Source organism: Rhinoderma darwinii, chromosome 3 (genome assembly GCF_050947455.1).
Source record: "Rhinoderma darwinii isolate aRhiDar2 chromosome 3, aRhiDar2.hap1, whole genome shotgun sequence".
NCBI classification, from domain to species: Eukaryota; Metazoa; Chordata; class Amphibia; order Anura; family Rhinodermatidae; genus Rhinoderma; species Rhinoderma darwinii.
This window is the reverse complement of record NC_134689.1, coordinates 3,826,088-3,838,167: the sequence shown is the minus strand read 5'-3', so window position 1 is coordinate 3,838,167 and position 12,080 is coordinate 3,826,088. Positions and strand designations below refer to the sequence as shown.

Genomic DNA, 12,080 nt, shown 5'->3' with positions numbered 1-12,080 from the left:
TGTTCCTAATGAGTTTGTTTCAGAAGTGCCTCACTGTTCTCGTGACCTGGAGTGACCAGAGCAGCGTTCTTCATCCATTTTAGTTGGGGCGGGCGGGGAGGGGGCATCCGGAGCTGACTTTCTTTCTACTTTATATGATTGGAGGACCCGCTGGAATCCTTTTGGGGGGGGTCACCTGGCATCCTGGATCCTTCAAATGAAGAAGTTTAAAGCTAAAGATGGATCTTCGGAGAAACCTCGATTGTTCAGCCGATCACACCTGTTTGCTTGCACTGTTTTTTTTCTTTTTTATGTTAGAATACATTAACCCCCAAAAAGGAATTGCAGACGCAAGAGGTTTTGAAGCTCCTGCTGCATCATCCAACATTGTCTCTGCTGCTAAGAAAACCTGTGTCCTCCAGCTAATCCTTCCCTTTAAATACAATGTATTTGGTGCAGCTGTCACGTTTCAGTGCCGTTCCTTACTGTTTTAAGATTGGCTGTCCCTGCTGGACGATGCAGACGGATTAACCGAGCTGCGACGGTATAAATGTAAACGTATAAAGGGTCGCCAGCCTCTTCTTATGATCCTTGGAAAAATATCATGAGGCAAAAAGCCTCTACAGCAAGTAACCATGTTTCTATTTCCGATACTGTCTATATGTAAGATGCTTTTAGTGGTGAGAACACCTACCATTGAGTTCACAACTGTAATCATAAATGTATACGAGATCCGCAGAGAACACAAATGATTCATGTAGACAGCGCCACCTGTCTGCAGTCAGGTAGTAGTGAACCCTTACCATTTCTTTTGCAGTTTAGTGCAAATTGACGATGAAATATATTTTTTCACCAAATATTTTATTAGCGAGAAGTTGGCATTGTAATTTATAGCTGCTAAAATGGGGAATACTAAAAAGAAATATTACGTTACACACAGACATATATATACATATAGATATTTTTCAGGGATGTTGTATTGCTGATGTAAAACACGTGACAGATTTTGCATGTTAATTTATGACATCACCACTTCATCGTCACCTCATCGTGCAGCACGGTGGTGATGTGTTTGGCACAATGTGGCACTGGGCTGATGCTTAGGAGGTAAAATAATGGATTTTTAATCAGTCCTACAAAATAGATCAAATATAATATTGAGGGATGGCTTCACCAAGAATGTTATTGGGGCCACACATATATAAGATGTTACGCTAAAGTCAGACCACTGTAACCTATAAATGACCACTAGGGGCGCTTCTCAGTGACTATGACTGTTATTTCACCTAATCCTATAGAGACAGAATTCTTCATTTATAAGTCAGATATAACTACGTCAATGTTCAATGAAAGTTATAAATGACTGCAGGTATCTATACACCTATGTACCTCTGTATGGCAGCTGTGATATATAGTTTATTTAATTAGACCTGAATTATTGTCCTTCCCATCTGCGGCTAAGACGTCTGCAGTTGACGGAGGGTTTATGAACCTTTTCTGTTAACTCATGGATTTAGTGCGTTTTTAATACATCTGCGGCTACAGATATAAATATATTAAAGTGGTTGTTTGGTTTCGAAAACATATTTTCAATCACTCAATATACTATTAGAGGAGAGTCCCTCGTTCAGGACCTCCAAAACCAAAGCTACAAAGAGTGTCTCTCTCTGGAGGACCCCACACGTACCTGCATTTCACGCACTGCCCATTCATTTCAATGGGCACTACGTAATGCTTCATTTCTCCTGTGGTGGCGCTGCACAGGAAGTGAACACTTGCTTATGGGTCTTCCAGCAGATTAGAGCTGATCGCCAGGGGTCCCAGGATTGGGATCAGCTTCTCATTGGGGAACCCTTCTACCAAAAAGTAGACAACTCTTAAGTGGACCCGTCTTCAACATGCAATAACAGCAGCGACTTCAATGGTCCGTAGTAATCTAAAGCGTGTCATTGTTCTCAATATTGCTTTACACATTGGATGGATTGATCTCATGCAGAGGACAGATGTAGGCCTATTTGCGCATTAATCTTTTTGAAACATCTGTCCCGCACCAAACGTAGCTGTAAAACAGTCCCATCATTTCCGATTCAATGGCAGACAATGTAAGGGATCACATAAGGCTCACACCAGATAAACGGAAGAAATATCCACCTTTCAGTGCAGATAACGGACTCTGACTACTTTACAATTTACAGTCTATGAGCATTTACGCAACTCGGATTCTGCGGTGCAATGCTGCCCCCTAGATTATTAGAAATGTAAAGAAATGCTAAATCTTATTGAATGCGGAGTATATTTATTCCACTCTTCTACAGACCAGTGTCACAGAGAGGTCCACAGGCAGGAGCCACGTGCTGGGCGATGAGACCTACACTTATAAGTGATTTGTGGCGGTTTTCTTTCTGTCGTGTGCTGCTTTGTGCATGAAGGGTTTGTTGCAGAAATACTTGAACCTGGGTCTGGTTTTTTTAATATTTCAAGTGAACTTTGCATTTCTTTTTTAGTTTATGCAAATTGCAGCTGTGCCGAATGTAACCTGTAACGTCCAGTGTGGCTGCCATTACCCACGTTGTGCTCACCGGTTCCATCACGATCCCACACTCGCATCTGGTTTTAAACTGTATATTTCTTTTGGTTTCAGTGGGTGAGTTTGTGCGATGTGTTGCTGTGCAGTACATTGCTGTGTAAATATGTCTCCTATTTAATACATTGCTTTTTTTACCATTTCATATTGGGATTATTCATTGTGAATTAACTGGATTTGGTGATACAACTTCTCCAAATGTTTTCTGAGGAGAACTCCAAAGGGTTTTAATAAAGATGGGAATCAAATGGATATAATCCAGATGAATCCCTCCCTCTACGCTGATGACTGTATTCTCTGTAATGTATAGAGATAAAGAATTCTACAACTCCCAACATCACCATAATAACACTATTATACGCTATACATAGAATACTACCCCCAACATGACCTAACCACGAAACCGGACCATACTACAACCCCGGACATGACGTGCCCATAAAACAAGTGTTATTCTCTATACATTGATCACTGCCCTGCCCAACATGACCAGACTACAAAACGAGACCGAAATACAACTCTGCTATTCATAGCACACTACAACCACCGTCACGACCCGACTGCCACCGCCGACACGACCCGACCCGACTACCACCGCCGACACGACCCGACTGCCACCGCCGACACGACTGCCACCGCCGACACGACTGCCACCGCCGACCCGACTGCCACCGCCGACACGACACGACTGCCACCGCCGACACGACTGCCACCGCCGACACGACCCGACTGCCACCGCCGACACGACCCGACTGCCACCGCCGACACGACCCGACTGCCACCGCCGACACGACCCGACTGCCACCGCCGACACGACCCGACTGCCACCGCGACCCGACTGCCACCGCCGACACGACCCGACTGCCACAGCGACCCGACTGCCACCGCCGACACGACCCGACTGCCACAGCGACCCGACTGCCACCGCCGACACGACCCGACCGCCACCGCCGACGTGACCCGACCGCCACCGCCGACGTGACCCGACCGCCACCGCGACCCGACCGCCACCGCCGACGTGACCCGACCGCCACCGCCGACGTGACCAGATCGCTGGACGTGACCATAATACAACTCTATTATACTCCATATACAAAGCCATTACATCTCCTACATCTTTTAGAATTTCTCAGTCTCCAAGGAAGTCACTAGATTTATATTTGGTATTTAGTCAAAATATAAAATATATTAATGATGCGTTTTATACGGAGTTCTCTGGCGGCGGCACCATTGATTAATATTGTATTTATTTTCTGTAGCGGTAGACATGGCTGGTTCTGGTGCCAGAATACCTCTGTACAGCAACTATAGCAGACACTGCCAAAATAACAAAAGCTGCCAGTACAATTCAGCAAAAAAAAAAAATTTTCACGTGATTTTATGCAAATTCAGTCGAATTCACAGATTGTGTCCCTATAAAAGTTGTAGGTTAATAACTGGAGCGAATCCGGACATCCTCCTGAAGTCGGAGAGTTAGTCATGTAGAATGGACGGCCCCTGTGTTTGGAGAGACCATTGCCCCAGGAATGCCCCCTCTTTGCTTCCATTATTCCAGCCTTCCTGTTGGGCCCCTTATTTATCCAGGGCCCATTGGGAACATTCAGCTCTCGGGTGTTTAATGTAAACCTTCCTCCCCCCTCCTTGCACGTGGCATCCAGTCTCCGGCAGAATGGGCTCTGAAATAAAGATATTTAAAGGTTGATCTTTGGGATAAATGTATATTTATGTAAGATTGCATTTTTACCTAAGGAATGATGTTGTAAAATGGCTACAAAATAAAGTTTATTTAAAAAAAACGAAAGTGATTTATTTATCTAGACCAATCTCTGTAATAAAATGCTATACATACTAAAAAACTATTTGCAGCATAACCGGGACAAACATGAAGCATAAAAATCACTACATACGAGAAAACGTATAGGTATAATTATATACAGAAAATGCCCAGGTTATACCAGCATGTTCCATATCACTATATACAAGATGTATAACTTATACCAGCTGTACATATATAATTATATACAGAAGATACCCAGGTTATACCAGCGTGCTCCATATCACTATATACAAGAAGATGTATAACTTATACCAGCTGTACATATATAATTATATACAGAAGATACCCGGGTTATACCAGCATGCTCCATATCACTATATACAAGAAGATGTATAACTTATACCAGCTGTACATATATAATTATATACAGAAGATACCCAGGTTATACCAGCATGCTCCATATCACTATATACAAGAAGATATATAACTTATACCAGCTGTACATATATAATTATATACAGAAGATACCCAGGTTATACCAGCATGCTCCATATCACTATATACAGGAAGATGTATAACTTATACCAGCTGTACATATATAATTATATACAGAAGATACCCAGGTTATACCAGCATTCTCCATATAACTATATACAAGAAGATGTATAACATATACCAGCTGTACATATATAATTATATACAGAAGATACCCAGGTTATACCAGCATGCTCCATATCACTATATACAAGAAGATGTATAACTTATACCAGCTGTACATATATAATTATATACAGGAGATACCCAGGTTATACCAGCATGCTCCATATCACTATATACAAGAAGATGTATAACTTATACCAGCTGTACATATATAATTATATACAGAAGATACCCAGGTTATACCAGTATGCTCCATATCACTATACAAGAAGATGTATAACTTATACCAGCTGTACATATATAATTATATACAGAAGATACCCAGGTTATACCAGCGTGCTCCATATCACTATATACAAGAAGATGTATAACTTATACCAGCTGTACATATATAATTATATACAGAAGATACCCAGGTTATACCAGCATTCTCCATATAACTATATACAAGAAGATGTATAACATATACCAGCTGTACATATATAATTATATACAGAAGATACCCAGGTTATACCAGCATGCTCCATATCACTATATACAAGAAGATGTATAACTTATACCAGCTGTACATATATAATTACATACAGAAGATACCCAGGTTATACCAGCTGTACATATATAATTATATACAGAAGATACCCAGGTTATACCAGCATGCTCCATATCACTATATACAAGAAGATCTATAACTTATACCAGCTGTACATATATAATTACATACAGAAGATACCCAGGTTATACCAGCTGTACATATATAATTATATACAGAAGATACCCAGGTTATACCAGCATGCTCCATATCACTATATACAAGAAGATCTATAACTTATACCAGCTGTACATATATAATTATATACAGAAGATACCCAGGTTATACCAGCATGCTCCATATCACTATATACAGGAAGATGTATAACTTATACCAGCTGTACATATATAATTATATACAGAAGATACCCAGGTTATACCAGCATTCTCCATATAACTATATACAAGAAGATGTATAACATATACCAGCTGTACATATATAATTATATACAGAAGATACCCAGGTTATACCAGCATGCTCCATATCACTATATACAAGAAGATGTATAACTTATACCAGCTGTACATATATATTATATACAGAAGATACACAGATTATACCAGCGTGCTCCATATCACTATATACAAGAAGATGTATAACTTATACCAGCTGTACATATAGAATTATATACAGAAGATACCCAGGTTATACCAGCATGCTCCATATCACTATATACCAGAAGATGTATAACTTATACCAGCTGTACATATATAATTATATACAGGAGATACCCAGGTTATACCAGCATGCTCCATATCACTATATACAAGAAGATGTATAACTTATACCAGCTGTACATATATAATTATATACAGAAGATACCCAGGTTATACCAGCATGCTCCATATCACTATATACAAGAAGATGTATAACTTATACCAGCTGTACATATATAATTATATACAAAAGATACCCAGGTTATACCAGCATGCTCCATATCACTATATACAATAAGATGTATAACTTATACCAGCTGTACATATATAATTATATACAGAATATACCAGCATGCTCCATATCACTATATACAGGAAGATGTATAACTTATACCAGCTGTACATATATAATTATATACAGACGATACCCAGGTTATACCTGCATGCTCCATATCATTATATCCAAAAGATGTATAACTTATACCAGCTGTACATATATAATTATATACAGAAGATACCCAGGTTATACCAGCATGCTCCATATCACTATATACAAGAAGATGTATAACTTATACCAGCTGTACATGTATAATTATATACAGAAGATACCCAGGTTATACCAGCATGCTCCATATCACCATATACAAGATGATGTATAACTTATACCAGCTGTACATATATAATTATATACAGAAGATACCCAGGTTATACCAGCATGCTCCATAACACTATATACAAGAAGATGTATAACTTATACCAGCTGTACATGTATAATTATATACAGAAGATACCCAGGTTATACCAGCATGCTCCATATCACTATATACAAGAAGATGTATAACTTATACCAGCTGTACATGTATAATTATATACAGAAGATACCCAGGTTATACCAGCATGCTCCATATCACCATATACAAGAAGATGTATAACTTATACCAGCTGTACATATATAATTATATACAGAAGATACCCAGGTTATACCAGCATGCTCCATATCACTATATACAAGAAGATGTATAACTTATACCAGCTGTACATGTATAATTATATACAGAAGATACCCAGGTTATACCAGCATGCTCCATATCACTATATACAAGAAGATATATAACTTATACCAGCTGTACATATATAATTATATACAGAAGATACCCAGGTTATACCAGCATGCTCCATATCACTATATACAAGATGATGTATAACTTATACCAGCTGTACATGTATAATTATATACAGAAGATACCCAGGTTATACCAGCGTGCTCCATATCACTATATACAAGAAGATGTATAACTTATACCAGCTGTACATATATAATTATATACAGAAGATACCCAGGTTATACCAGCATTCTCCATATAACTATATACAAGAAGATGTATAACATATACCAGCTGTACATATATAATTATATACAGAAGATACCCAGGTTATACCAGCATGCTCCATATCACTATATACAAGAAGATGTATAACTTATACCAGCTGTACATATATAATTATATACAGGAGATACCCAGGTTATACCAGCATGCTCCATATCACTATATACAAGAAGATGTATAACTTATACCAGCTGTACATATATATTATATACAGAAGATACACAGATTATACCAGCATGCTCCATATCACTATATACAAGAAGATGTATAACTTATACCAGCTGTACATATATAATTATATACAGAAGATACCCAGGTTATACCAGCATGCTCCATATCACTATATACAAGAAGATGTATAACTTATACCAGCTGTACATATATAATTATATACAAAAGATACCCAGGTTATACCAGCATGCTCCATATCACTATATACAATAAGATGTATAACTTATACCAGCTGTACATATATAATTATATACAGAATATACCAGCATGCTCCATATCACTATATACAGGAAGATGTATAACTTATACCAGCTGTACATATATAATTATATACAGACGATACCCAGGTTATACCTGCATGCTCCATATCATTATATCCAAAAGATGTATAACTTATACCAGCTGTACATATATAATTATATACAGAAGATACCCAGGTTATACCAGCATGCTCCATATCACTATATACAAGAAGATGTATAACTTATACCAGCTGTACATGTATAATTATATACAGAAGATACCCAGGTTATACCAGCATGCTCCATATCACTATATACAAGAAGATGTATAACTTATACCAGCTGTACATGTATAATTATATACAGAAGATACCCAGGTTATACCAGCATGCTCCATATCACTATATACAAGAAGATATAGAACTTATACCAGCTGTACATATATAATTATATACAGAAGATACCCAGGTTATACCAGCATGCTCCATATCACTATATACAAGAAGATGTATAACTTATACCAGCTGTACATGTATAATTATATACAGAAGATACCCAGGTTATACCAGCATGCTCCATATCACTATATACAAGAAGACGTATAACTTATACCAGCTGTACATATATAATTATATACAGAAGACACCCAGGTTATACCAGCATGCTCCATATCACTATATACAAGAAGATGTATAACTTATACCAGCTATACATATATAATTATATACAGAAGATACCCAGGTTATACCAGCATGCTCCATATCACTATATACAAGAAGATGTATAACTTATACCAGCTGTACATATATAATTATATACAGGAGATACCCAGGTTATACCAGCACGCTCCATATCACTATATACAAGAAGATGTATAACTTATACCAGCTGTACATATATATTATATACAGAAGATACACAGATTATACCAGCATGCTCCATATCACTATATACAAGAAGATGTTTAACTTATACCAGCTGTACATATATAATTATATACAGAAGATACCCAGGTTATACCAGCATGCTCCATATCACTATATACAAGAAGATGTATAACTTATACCAGCTGTACATATATAATTATATACAGAAGATACCCAGGTTATACCAGCATGCTCCATATCACTATATACAAGAAGATGTATAACTTATACCAGCTGTACATATATAATTATATACAGGAGATACCCAGGTTATACCAGCATGCTCCATATCACTATATACAGGAAGATGTATAACTTATACCAGCTGTACATATATCATTATATACAGGAGATACCCAGGTTATACCAGCATGCTCCATATCACTATATACAAGATGTGTAACTTATACCAGCTGTACATATATAATTATATACAGAAGATACCCAGGTCATACCAGCATGCTCCATATCACTATATACAAGAAGATGTATAACTTCTACCAGCTGTACATATATAATTATATACAGAAGATACCCAGGTTATACCAGCATGCTCCATATCACTATATACAAGAAGATGTATAACTTATACCAGCTGTACATATATAATTATATACAGAAGATACCCAGGTTATACCAGCATGCTCCATATCACTATATACAAGAAGATGTATAACATATACCAGCTGTACATATATAATTATATACAGAAGATACCCAGGTTATACCAGCATGCTCCATATCACTATATACAAGAAGATGTATAACTTATACCAGTACATATATAATTATATACAGAAGATACCCAGGTTATACCAGCATGCTCCATATCACTATATACAAGAAGATGTATAACTTATACCAGCTGTACATATATAATTATATACAGAAGATACCCAGGTTATACCAGCATGCTCCATATCACTATATACAAGAAGATGTATAACTTATACCAGCTGTACATATATAATTATATACAAAAGATACCCAGGTTATACCAGCATGCTCCATATCACTATATACAATAAGATGTATAACTTATACCAGCTGTACATATATAATTATATACAGAATATACCAGCATGCTCCATATCACTATATACAGGAAGATGTATAACTTATACCAGCTGTACATATATAATTATATACAGACGATACCCAGGTTATACCTGCATGCTCCATATCATTATATCCAAAAGATGTATAACTTATACCAGCTGTACATGTATAATTATATACAGAAGATACCCAGGTTATACCAGCATGCTCCATATCACTATATACAAGAAGATGTATAACTTATACCAGCTGTACATGTATAATTATATACAGAAGATACCCAGGTTATACCAGCATGCTCCATATCACTATATACAAGAAGATGTATAACTTATACCAGCTGTACATATATAATTATATACAGAAGATACCCAGGTTATACCAGCATATTCCATATCACTATATACAGGAAGATGTATAACTTATACCAGCTGTACATATATAATTATATACAGAATATACCAGCATGCTCCATATCACTATATACAGGAAGATGTATAACTTATACCAGCTGTACATATATAATTATATACAGAAGATACCCAGGTTATACCAGCATGCTCCATATCACTATATACAAGAAGATGTATAACTTATACCAGCTGTACATATATAATTATATACAGAAGATACCCAGGTTATACCAGCATGCTCCATATCACTATATACAAGAAGATGTATAACTTATACCAGCTGTACATATATAATTATATACAGGAGATACCCAGGTTATACCAGCATGCTCCATATCATTATATACAAGAAGATGTATAACTTATACCAGCTGTACATATATAATTATATACAGGAGATACCCGGGTTATACCGGCATGCTCCATATCACTATATACAAGAAGATGTATAACTTATACCAGCCGTACATATATAATTATATACAGAATATGCCCAGGTTATACCAGCATGCTCCATACCACTATATACAAGAAGATGTATAACATACCAGCTGTACATATATAATTATATACAGGAGATACCCGGGTTATACCGGCATGCTCCATATCACTATATACAGGAAGATGTATAACTTATACCAGCTGTACATGTATAATTATATACAGAAGATACCCAGGTTATACCAGCATGCTCCATATCACTATATACAGGAAGATGTATAACTTATACCAGCTGTACATGTATAATTATATACAGAAGATGCCCGGGTTATACCAGCATGCTCCATATAACTATATACAAGAAGATGTATAACTTATACCAGCTGTACATATATAATTATATACAGAAGATACCCAGGTTATACCAGCATGCTCCATATCACTATATACAGGAAGATGTATAACTTATACCAGCTGTACATATATAATTATATACAGAAGATGGCCAGGTTATACCAGCATGCTCCATATCACTATATACAAGAAGATGTATAACTTATACCAGCTGTACATATATAATTATATACAGAAGATACCCAGGTTATACCAGCATGCTCCATATCACTATATACAAGAAGATGTATAACTTATACCAGCTGTACATATATAATTATATACAGAAGATACCCAGGTTATACCAGCATGCTCCATATCACTATATAGAAGAAGATGTATAACTTATACCAGCTGTACATATATAATTATATACAGAAGATACCCAGGTTATACCAGCATGCTCCATATCACCATATACAAGAAGATGTATAACTTATACCAGCTGTACATATATAATTATATACAGAAGCTACCCAGGTTATACCAGCATGCTCCATATCACTATATACAAGAAGATGTATAACTTATACCAGCTGTACATATATAATTATATACAGAAGATACCCAGGTTATACCAGCATGCTCCATAACACTATATACAATAAGATGTATAACTTATACCAGCTGTACATATATAATTATATACAGAATATACCAGCATGCTCCATATCACTATATACAGGAAGATGTATAACTTATACCAGCTGTACATATATAATTATATACAGAAGATACCCAG

The 12,080-nt window shown here is 36.6% G+C and overlaps 1 protein-coding gene across 1 annotated transcript in view; it reads left to right on the top strand.

The window, feature by feature from the left end:
• Window positions 1-4,329, top strand: part of CACNA1C (calcium voltage-gated channel subunit alpha1 C) — a 141,156-nt gene extending 136,827 nt beyond the window's left edge. The window contains exon 45 of the mRNA XM_075855600.1: window positions 1-4,329. This exon is cut by the window's left edge and continues 403 nt beyond it. The gene's annotated coding sequence lies outside the window, so the exon portion shown is untranslated.
• The last annotated feature ends 7,751 nt before the right edge of the window (window positions 4,330-12,080 follow it).